Source organism: Rhododendron vialii, chromosome 12a (assembly GCF_030253575.1).
Source record: "Rhododendron vialii isolate Sample 1 chromosome 12a, ASM3025357v1".
In the NCBI taxonomy this organism is placed as follows: Eukaryota; Viridiplantae; Streptophyta; class Magnoliopsida; order Ericales; family Ericaceae; genus Rhododendron; species Rhododendron vialii.
The window spans coordinates 34,637,727-34,650,080 of NC_080568.1; positions in this window are offsets into that span (position 1 = coordinate 34,637,727).

Genomic DNA, 12,354 nt, shown 5'->3' on the forward strand with positions numbered 1-12,354 from the left:
TTCGTATCCGTTTCTAAATCATCTACCTTTGAGAAACCATCAAGATTCGCACATGTGACAGGCCAAACTCTTTTTTTTCGATCGATAGAAAAAATCATTTACATCATATATGAAGTTCAAAGTAAAAACTCGGGGGAATGTCCTGGTTTTGTTGGGTGGTCATTACAGTTGGCCACCATTATCTCAAAGTGGAAGTGTGGTGGTAGAGGTGGTGAAGTGATGGTGGTGTAGGTGGTCAAGTGATCATGGTGGTGGAAGGATTGTGTTACGGCAACATTGTTGGTGGCGGAGGGGTGGTAGTGCTCCTATGATCTTTTTAGTGGTATGTTTTCTACCAATTTTTCATCAACTAAAACTTCATTATTTTTATGGATGGATTCTACTATCTTTTAGTACTTTAAAAACCCTCTTTATCGATACATAACAGGTCTTTATCCATTTTAAAATGAAGGTGATGCCAGCGTTAATTACAGGAAGGATTTACTTTTTGACTCACTAAGGGTAAAATAGTCATATTATTTGGAATACCAACAATATCGGATCCAAACTACTTGGGTTAAAAAGTAGACTCAACAAGCTTCCTATCAGTACCAACTTTGTGAAAATCGAAGTTCGGAAGTGTTAGGGAGAAGCCCGCAAAATTTGACAAATTTTTTATCTTCAGGCGCATCTTCTTGCTCCCGGGGCGCACTAGATGGCGCCTAGGCGCGTGCGCCCTCAAACTCCATAATTTGTCAAACTTTCCAGTCTCTTTCTGGACACTCTCGAACTCCAATTTTCGCAAGGTATGAACCGTTAGAAAGCTTGTTAAGTCTATTTTCTAACCTAAGTAGTTTTTATCCAAAGTTATTTGTACCTAAAAAGATGTGACTATTTTACCTTCAGTGAGTAAAAAAATAAATCATTCTATAAAACGTTTGTATCTCCTTTATTTTAAACTAGACCGAAACCTATTTTATATTGATAAAGAGGGTATCGACGTATTATAAGATGGTTGTATCGAACCATAAAAATAATAGATTTTAGTTTATAAAAAGTTGATCGAAAGTAGACTAATTAAAAGATTGTCGGAGCCACTTAGGCTAAAACACATTTTCACGCCTCTCAACTCATTCTAAGTTGCATTCGATACTTCCATTCCAACTCTAAGGTACTCTTTTATTTCTTAAGAGTTCTAGAGAATTTATAAGCCTTTCCACAATTCATCAAAGCACATAAAAATTGCTTAAATCATTGGGATAATCCCGAGAAGTACACTTGATAGGGCTTATACATTTAAAACCCCAAATTTTGGTGTCCATACCACCACTTGTTTGCGGGCGTGACTCTTGGGAAAATGTTTTTGGAGTTCTATAAATAATAGAGGACCATCCACATTGGTTTTAATGCATTTTAAGTTCTCTCTTCTCTATCTCCTTTATTTTATACGGGCAATTCAATTCATACTTGGCATCCATGTTTTCCACCGATAGTGTAACGTAGAGACAAACTGTAAGATTTATGAGTTGTATCCGTTAGAACTTATACGAAAGGAAGCAAATATGGCTGTAGGACAGATGTCGTGCCTCTCATCCATCTCACATACTATTTCTCTCTACTTTACTTGTCTAAGTAGTATCTTTGATTATTTGAGTTCATGATTTTAGTGTTTCTTGCCATTTCTGATTGTTAGCGTTTTATGATTATGATGGAATAAATCCCCAACATTCTAACACCATTCGATTCCTTCATTAAGAAGAGTCTCTGATACATATAACAAAAATGGAGAAATGGTTCTAAACGTTTTATATGGCCTTGATGAAGTTCCAGTAGTATTACTTTGTTATGTATCTTGATATTTTGCGACATTAGGTTTAACAAATGGCTAAAAAAATAAAAAAGCAATCCTCATTGAATTGAAATTCTCGAAAAGGAGGACATGAATCAAAAACAACTAAGCCTAGACTAGCATTAAAGTTTGCTTTTGAGAGAGAGCATAAACATTAGTTTCCTTTCTTTTTTTTTATCCGCCAATCTTGCCTTCAAGGCTATAAAAAAGAGCTATCAAAGCTTAAAAAAGACAAAGCTAAACAAGGAGGATTAGCCTAGACCTCCAGCCAAGAGGAAGCTTGCTCGTCTTTGCCAAGAAGGCCACCTCATGCGCCACCCGATTCACCGATCTCCTAACCAAGTTGAAAGAAATCCCCTGCTCTTGAGCCAAATCTCCGATATCCATAATTATAGCTGCTACTTCCCATGGTGGAACTGATTCAGAAATGCTAAGCATAATCACTTGCTTGTTATCCGATTCTATCGCCGCTTGGTTGATCCCCGTTGCTTTAACAAGTAAACACGCTTGCCTGATTGACAAAGCCTCCCCTTGAAAAACTTGAGGCAAACTTCAACTAGTTGGTTAATCCATCCGCCAGCTTCCCTTCATGGTTCCTCACCACTACCGCCACCATCCTCGCAAATCCATATTTCTCCACAGCAAAATCACAGTTTATTTTGAGAGAATTATAAAGTCTGGATCCTTCCACGAAGAGTTTTCAGGCCCTTTGCTAAGGTTAGCCATAAGGACAGAAGGAATCACCGAGAAATTAAGAAACTCCATAGGGGCTCTGCCCATGGTGTCCAAAGGGTTTATATTAACACCCCTAAAAATAAAATCGTTCTGAGAGTTCCAGATATGCCAAGCAATCGCCAATCAAAGCAACCTGACCAATCAACTCTTTACTAGCAGGATGGAGAATGGAATTGGCCAAGACCAAGATCCTCCTTGATTCAACAGATTCAAAATTCAATTCCTAGTTCAATTCGACCTCGAAGGGCTAGGGAAGATGAAGTTATATGGGTTATTTCCCCTACTGGCCAATACAATACTAAGCAAGCACACTTGGGAGGCTCTTAGGCATAGAGGAGGGACAGTTCAGTGGGCTTCAATAGTGTGGTTTTCCAGAAGTGTTTCAAGGTGGTCGTTCATTTTATGGTTAGCTTGCTTGAAGAGGTTAGCTACAAAGGAGAGACTTTGTAGATGGGGGATGACGATTGATCCTGGTTGTGTATTGTGCTCTCAAAGTGATGAAACGTTGCAACACCTGTTCTTTGCATGTAGCTATTCCAGCAGCATTTGGAAGGTTATCCTTAACAAATTTCAGATTCAAAGAAATTCGGAGGTGTGAGATAGTGTAAAATTAAGTGGGCTATTGATCATTGTAAGGGTACGAGCTTCAGTTCTTTTTTGTTCAAGCTAGTCTTGGCAGCTGGGGTTTACCATCTATGGATGGAAAGGAACTCTCAAGTTTTTGTTGGTAGAAGCAGAAGGGCTGATGCAGTGCATGCTTGTATTGAGGATAATGTCAGACTTCATGTGTGTACTTGGGAGCATTTCCCCCACTCCCTTGAGAACCAAAGATTATGTAGTCTTTGGAATATTTCAAGCAACGTTCTTGATACTTAATTTTGTAGTTTTTTTGGCAGATTGTAGTGAGGAGTTTCCTTTGTAAAGATTTTGTACAGTGGCTTGATCTCCCCTTGTTTTTGTGTTGGTTGGTATAAAATGTGCAACTTCCCAAAAAAAAAACGCTTTACTATCCTTTATAGATTTACCCAAGTCAATCACTTGGGATGTCCATTTAAGAGTAGGAAGCCCCCTTCCACGATCGAGATTCACATGGGAACCAAACCACACCACTCTCGCCCTCAAACAATCAAAAAGCAAATGTTCAATCAATTCTGAAGCTCCATTACAAACTAGGCACAAAGCCAACCGTGCACAACCTCTTCTAAAATGTTTTTCTTTCGTTGCCAAGATTTTTTTACACACCTTCGATCATAACTTCTCAAGTAGTGACATGCAATAAAAAAGCAAATGAAATAATGAATGGTGAATATTTCTTGAATCCTATAGCACATGAATCGCATGCATGTAGTCCAACAATTTCCACATTTGGGTTGTGGATTATACTATCTCATGCTAAATAAAGAATAGGAATCGAGGGAAGAAGAAATGAACAACAATAGAGGCAACAGTGAGTTGTTTAAATTCTTTTTCTGGTTATGCATTATAACTTTTAATTTATGTATATCATTTTTGCTAACCTCAACTCACTTGGTAGTGGATAATCTAGACTTAATAACAAAAAAATTAGTAGATGTATTAAGAGTGTCTTGTGGGGTTGTTTCTTGGGATGAATAGAACAAGAAGTTAGATACGTTTCTTAACAATTGAGATATTTTAGGATGTTTTGAGATCATTACAGTTGGCCACCATTATTGTAGAGTGGAAGTGTGGTGGTAGAGGTGGTGAAGTGATGGTGGTGTAGGTGATCAAGTTATCATGGTGGTGGAAGGATTGTGTTACGGCAAAATTGTTGGTGGCGGAGGGGTGGTAGTGCTCCCATGATATTTTTAGTGGTCTGTTTTCTACCAATTTTTCATAAACAAAAACTTCATTATTTTTATGGTTGGATTCTATTATCTTTTAGTACTTTAATAACACTCTTTATCGATATATAACAGGTCTTTATCTATTTTAAAATGAAGGTGATGCCATCGTTAATTACAGGAACGATTTACTTTTCGACTCACTAAGGGTAAAATAGTCATATCATTTGGAATACAATATTGGATCCGAATTACTTGGGTTAAAAAGTAGCCTCAACAAGCTTTCTATCAGTTCAAACTTTGCAAAAATCGAAGTTCGAAAGTGTTCAGGAGAAGCCCGCAAAATTTGACAAATTTTTGATCTTCAATGCGCCTGAGGCGCATCTTATTGCGCCCGGGGCGCACGAACCAGCACGGCGCCCTCAAACTCCATAATTTTTCAAACTTTCTAGTCTCTTTCCAGACACTCTCGAACTCCGATTTTCGCAAGGTTTGAACCCTTAGAAAACTTGTTAAGTCTATTTTCTAACCCAAGTAGTTTTGATTCAAAGTTATTTGTACCTAAAAACAAGTTTTTTTTTTCATCTGAGCTTGTTTAGCGTTTCTGAATCAGTTAACCAAGTAGGTGTGCTTGAGGCGCATTATACAACAATGTCACCTCTATTCTGTCTTACCCCTCATCCACCATGCCTCTTCTCCTCCGTCTCACTCACTCCTCATCAACCATGACTTGTCTCCTCATCCTCCCCTTCCTCCTTCACCTCCACAACCTTGCCACACAAACCAAGATACAATCCATTTTGTAGAATTCTATCAGAATCCTCTTGTGGTTAAGCATCTTCAACTATCCATTTTTATTGAACTGCAAGTAGTTTCACCAGGCACCATTAGTGCACCTATGTTTTCAATGAAAGGCCCTTCAATGTTCCAATCCATGTATCCTACCGCATTTCTCCTGAAACATCAACAAAAGTTTGTAACTAACCAAAGATTGTCGGTGTTGTAGCTTGTATAAATCCGCTGCACCATTTTAGTGCAAATTTTTATGTGGGAGGACTTGCAGCTTGCTCTGGGATTAGACGAATCTGTTTCCCAACCTGCACAGATTGCAGCCCCTACAAACAAACTGTACAAGGTGGGTAAATCTTGCAGCCTTAGTGACAAGGACTTCTCAGCTGTCACTGAAGCACTAAAAGTAACGTTGCAAAACCAATCAAAGGATTAGAAGTTGTTCTCCTTGCAACTCTTGGTTGATTGTTTTTTTTTTTTTCCCCCTGCTTTGGGTTGGGCATGTACTTTGCAAGTTCCTCTTCTTGTCTCCCATGTTTGTAGTAAGGATAAGTACAAGGTACGAGCAGTCCTTGTTCTGATAATAAAACAGCAATTTGCTATTGTGCGGTTGTGCCTATGTGAAAAGTTTGAACTAATTATAACCTGTACAGTCGCAGCAAAATCTTCCTCAACCCCTTCCCAGCAATGCCTTGTACTTGGGTTTTCCGTCCATAATAGTTTGACATTGAACCCTTACTATGTAGCAAGTGATTTAATGGTTTTATAGGTTCGATAGGTTGAATCCAGGATAAATAAATCATCTCCCAAAGAAGTAGCTGCATCATGTGATGTCGCTTTTTTTTCTTTTTGGTTCAACGGCCGAAATTTCATTAACTGGCTAAACAGCACCAGAGTCATAGAGACAAACATGAAAACTACAAACCACAGCGTTAGGTGTCCAACTCCAAGGCAATCTGCAAGCTCAAACTGCCTCACAGCGAAGGGAACTTGCTCTAAAAGAACTAAAATTTCATCTTGCCCAGCTCCCAAGCGAGCAAGACAGTCCGCAGTTTGATTCGCTTGGCGATATGTAAGCCCAATCCTTGTATTAGTTCTAGCTGCCAGCATCTTTGCATCTTCCACTAGAGGGCATTGGGGATGATCCATAGGGGCACCTTCATCCTTCGTTGATGAGTTTCACTGCAACACTCGAGTCCAATTCAATTTTAAGTTTTAACATTGGGTAATCCATTCTCAAGGATGATCTTCAAGCCTCCGCAAAAGTGCAAATTGCCCAAATTTCAGCTTCAAAGCTTGAGTTACAGTCTAGCCTCCCATAGAATCCTAGGATCCATGTTGCCGTATGATCTCTGAAAGCTCCTCCAAATCCAGCTCTATTGTTGAGGTCATACCAGCATCCATTAGTATTTAGTTTTATCTCACCTGCAAACGGTAAAATCCAAACAATCTAAGGATTGCGAAGTGTATCAGTCTAAGGAAGGGCTTTGAAAGCCTCGTCTTAGTCAGTTAAAAGATCTTAACAACTTGATTTCACATTGGCTACGTTTTTATTGTTTTTCTCTTTTGTTCAGAAGCTATGTGTAGAGTAATTGCTTTTACTGATGTTTTATGTGATTAGGATATTCGAAAACCTTCATCACACACAACATTAGTAATCTGCCTTTGTCTTTCCAAGCATCATACCATCCGCAATTTTTTAAGGTGCTTAATGTCCGTGATTTCAGTGGTGTTATGAGAATGTTTATCGTAGTGCATTTCCTCATAATTTTTTATTTTTCCAGGAACATGAATCGGCCAGACATATTCCAATGGCTCCAGATGAGCATAATGCCCCATGGATAATGAGTCACTCTTCCACGATGATGGCTTTTTGGGTTTTTTCAAGTAAAGCACAATCAACCCCCCAAAGTGGAGTAATTTGAGGGATCATAAGTTATCAGGGAAGTACCATTAGAGTAGTTATTAGTAATAGACCATTTATTAATGTCCAGTCATGCCATTTTTAATTTCAACTCATCTATTGTTCAAGCTTTCAGTTTCAGCATTCATTTATCACCGGTGGAATAAAAAGGAATCATCGCATCTTTCAGCACAATCATTGGGCCTGTTATCTCAAAACATCGATCAAGGCTTATGTGAGCTTGTGGAGGCATATGAGGAAGTCTGATGAGAATAGAATGTTGTGTCTTGATTGGAACATCTCGTGTAGAGTCTTTGAGGCTTCCTAGGCTTTTGTTTTTTTGGTAGATGGGTGTATATTGTGCTGAAGTTTTGTTGCACTTATGGGGTCTGTTTTGTGGTTTCAGATTTGCTAGCTTGTGTCAAGTTTGATTTGTTCTTTTACCCATAAAGGGTAAAATTGTCATATCATTTCACGTGAAAATAGTTTTGGATACATACTAGTGGAGTTAGAAATTAGATTCTTCAAGCTTTTCAATGGTTCAAACCACACACTAATTGGAGTTTGGGAGTGTACGTGGCGAACCTGCAAAGTTTGGACTTATGTGAAGTTACGAGGATGCGCCCGGGCGCAATACAATGCGCCGGAGGCACATTACTGGATCCTAGGATGCGCCTGGGGCGCATGTAACTTTGCCTGAGGTGCATCATACACAATGCCTACTCTCCTCTTTCTCACTCCTTGTCAAACATGCCTCCTCTCCTCTTCCTCCCTCCTCTCCGCCGCCGCCACCACTACCATCTCGCCACCCAAACAGACCATCATTTCACCACCACATGCACCTGCAATCCACCTCAACCACCTCCAACGTTACCACTTACTCACCATCACTTGACTACCACACCTCCACCTTATCACCATGTGCTCATTTCGTCTTCAATGCCATCAGTTTATTTCCACAACTACCATACCTCCACCACCCCTACCCTACCACCCCCGCCACCTTACAATCACGTACTATCTTACTACTGCCACAACTACCACACCTCCTCAACCACGTTACCTCGCTAACACTGCAACCGCAACACCACCCATCCACCACCATCACTTCACCACTACAGTACCTTCCTATCACATACACCACCATCACTTTACCACAACTACCACCGCATCACCATCATCATTTATCTATTTCCACTACAACCACCACCACTCCAATATGAAGACTACCAAACCTCCACCTACACCTTTTACCACAACGAATTTCTCATGCATTTTTGTGGCGGTTGCAATGGTGTCCGTGAGGTGGTGAATTTTAAAATTTATAGAATAAAAAAACTATTTTTTTTCAATCTCTAAAGTATGAAATAGTTCTCAATCTTTTTTCCGTTGATCATTGCACCGGTGGTGGTCGTCATGGCAATTGTAATGTGGTGCATTGAAGGAAATTGAAATGGCAAATATTATTGATATTTTTGAATTGAGAATATCATTGACGTTGTTTTGGTGGTGGTGGTTTCGCAATGTTGACAATGACATTGAAAGTAGTCTCAATCTAAAAAATTGAGAACATTCTCAATTTGTTAGACTGCAAAATATTTTAAATGTATTTTCTCATAGTGCAAGTTGTGATTTCGAAATGTTGGTAGATTCCACTATTTAGAACTTATTTTAAATTAATTTTATGGTCTCGATGACGTGGAAATAATGGTGGAAGTGGTGGATGAGGTGGCGGCTGCAGCGACAACACCCTTGGTGTGAATAGGACGTCAAAAAATGGTGGTGGAGGTGGTCTGGTGGTAGTCGTAGGGGTTGTGTGATAGTGTTGGTGGTGTGGACACCAAAAATAGGATTCGTGATAATAAGTACCACGTTGGGAAAATTTCGATGATTAGATGGTCTACGTATGCTTTGATGAAGTCTTATGTATTCTGTGAAACTCTTAGAAATTAAGGATTACCTTCAAACTAGGGATGTGAGTGCATAATGAAACTTAGAATGCGTAGAAGGTTGCGGAGCATGTTTCAGTCTAGTGGCTCCAATGATCTTTGAATTGTGCTGCTTTAATTTTGACCTATTTTTAATTAGCAAACAATAATTACGTTGATTAATTGTTGAATTCCACCATCTTATATTACTTGTAAAACCCTCTTTATCCATAAAAATAAATTTTTATCCGATTCAAAATGTGGGGGACGCGAGATTTTCTCATCAAAATGATTTGTTTGTTGACCCACAGAGGGTAAACTCGTCATATCATTTCACGTGACAATAATTTTGGATCCAAATTTGTGCAGTTAGAAAAAGTAGACTTATCAAGCTTTTCAACGATTCAGACCACACACAAATTGGAGTTCGAGAGTGTACCTGGCAAACCTGTAAAGTTTGACCTTGTGTGCAGTTACAATGATGCGCCCAGACGCAATACAATGTGCCCGGGGCGCATGTAAGTGCGCCTGTGGCGCATTACACAACAATGTCACCCCTACTCTGTCTTACACCTCATCCACCACGCCTCCTCTCCTCCGTCTCACTCACTCCTCATCAACCATGACTTCTCTCCTCATCCTCCCTTCCTCCTTCACCACCGCAACCTTGACACCCAAACCAAGATACAATCTGTTTTGGAGAATTCTATCAGAATCCTCTTGTAGTTGAGCATCTTCGACTATCCATTTTCATTGATCTGCAGTTTGATTCGCTTGGCGATATGTAAGCCCAATCTTGGTATTAGTTCTAGCTGCCAGCATCTTTGCATCTTCCACTAGAGGGCATTGGGGATGATACATAGGGGCTCCTTCGTTGATGAGTTTCACTGCAACACTCGAGTCAGATTCAATTTTAAGTTTTAGCCTTGGCGGGAAAGTCTTCAATACACACCCCTTCAAGGTGTGTACCATATGCACCTATTGTGTGGTTCATATTGTGCCACCTCATAGTCATTCATAACATTTTACTTCGTATCGTAACTTTTATACTAAAAATTCGTAACTTTTCAACAATATGATTCGTAACTTTTTAGCAATAGATTCGTAACATTTTGAGATTCATAACATTTTGGTGTATTTTAAAGATGGTGCATATGATACACACCCAAACAAGGGGTGTGTATTGTAGCACTTCCCTTCTTTCTCAAGGATGATTGTTAGGCCTCTGCAAAAGCTCAAATTGCCCAAATTTTAGCTTCAATACTTGAGTTACAGTCCAGTCTCTCATAGAATCCTAGGATCCTTGTTGGCGTATGATTGCTCGAAAGCTCCTCCAAATCCAGCCCTATTGTTGAGGTCATACCAGCATCCATCAGTATTTAGTTTTATCTCACCTGCAAACGGGAAAATCCAAACGATCAAAGGATTGTGAAGTGTATCAGTTTAAACAAAGGCTTTGAAAGCCTCCACAATTTCTTTGGCATAAGCTTTGATGATATTGATGCGCACAGATGTGGGAATGTCAACATTGTCAAAGCTTCTTTTTTTTTTTCCATCTTTCCATATCTGCCAAAGAGTGCCCACAAACACCACTCTCCCGGGGAGATCACCATCTAAACGAGAGGGACGAGTGGATTTCGCATCAACAGTGACCAAAACATGGAGATGTCTTTCAAGCTTGTTTCCATTCCATCCTGCTCCAGCTATGTTGGACCACAGATCTATGATTTTAGGGCACTCACGGAAGAGATGGTTCATGTGATTGATGTCACATTTGCCATGCTTGCTAATCCTGAAAGTGCAATGCGTATGCAAGGGTATTGAGATTGATGGCAGCTCTGGATGATGACACATAATTTCAGTCATATTTGTGATCTCTAATCTCATAATAGCGGTAGGATATAAGAGATCTCTAATCTCTCAAAAAGAAATTTAAAAAAAAAAAATTGTTGTTTGGACTTTTTTGAAAAGAGGGTGATGACTTGCATAATCAAAATGCGATTGGTGAACATAAATTAATTCTTAAAGACAAAATGCAACTGATTACATAAGTTCTTAAAGAAAAGAGTGATATGGTCTAATTAATATAATTGTTTAAAAAGGTTGTTATTTCTTTGTGCTTAGCGAATTTTTTTCGGCTTTTGAATTTTTTAAGACTTTTCTTTAAAGTAATCATATCAACGAGCAATAACAAAAGTATGAAAGTATGAACCTAGATCGAAAAAAGTTCAAAGAATATAGAGTGATGGGATTTGGCTTTGGGTTTCTTTTTGTGATGTTTGAAATTATCTATAGGTAGGTAAAATGAGTTCGGTGACTAAAAAAAAAGGGTATAGAAAATGAGGGTAAAGTTGGTATTTCAAAAATTGTTTGGTTGAAAATGTGGGTTTAAGTGCTACACAAATTCACAAAAATAAGTAGGTGTAGTATGATTTTGGAGAAGAGAGGAATGCAATATAATTTGAGTTAAATCCAGGGGTGCCAGTGAAGTTTAACCCCAATGGAACGGACGCGAGTTTTTTGGATTCAATTCAATGAAAAAAACCTATCATTATAAACACAAAAGCTTCATTTTACTTCTCGACGAGATATCGATTCGAATGCGATTAAAATGAATTTGACTAGGATTATTGATCTTGATGATTTTCACAACATGAACGATTTCGATATGTGAAATAAGCCCTGTGTAAGTTTATATTTAATTAGTAATGTAGCATGACTGTGTTAAAAGACTTTTCAAATCTTTAACCTGCGAAGTCTATTCGACCAAAACTCGCGCTTGAACAACATGATTTCACTGAATGGAACCGTTGCGCATGTTAACCAAAACTCGCGCATGTTATTGTTAAGATTTTGGAAGTCTAATCAAAGCCGTTGAGGTTGAGAATTGTGGACTAGTACAACTTTTTTATTTTGTTTTTATTTTAAAAAAAATTGTGCTTGTTAGTTTTGAGCCAATTTTTTTTTATATTACTAGTTTGTCTCGACGAAATGAATCAAAAAAGTAAAAAATTAACTTTCAAACAAATATTTTTGAAAATATATATAATAAAAAAAAAGCTCAAAATGCCAGAAATGACTTTTTGGATTTTTTCTTGAAAATTATACATTTTCGATTCCTCTCGTCAAGACGAACCAATAATGCATGAGAGTTTGGCATAAAACTAACGCAAAAAAAATTTAAATAAGAACAAAACAAAAAAGTTGCAGTTCAGATTAGTGGAATCACCCTCGAGTATTATTTGCACCTAAAATTCTAACCCTGCTAAATTTAATTTTTTCTACTATATGAATTTACGTCCAGAGCAAATCACATTTATGCCATGTTTTATTGTATTGGAATCGAATCAAATGTCTGTTCAAGTAGCT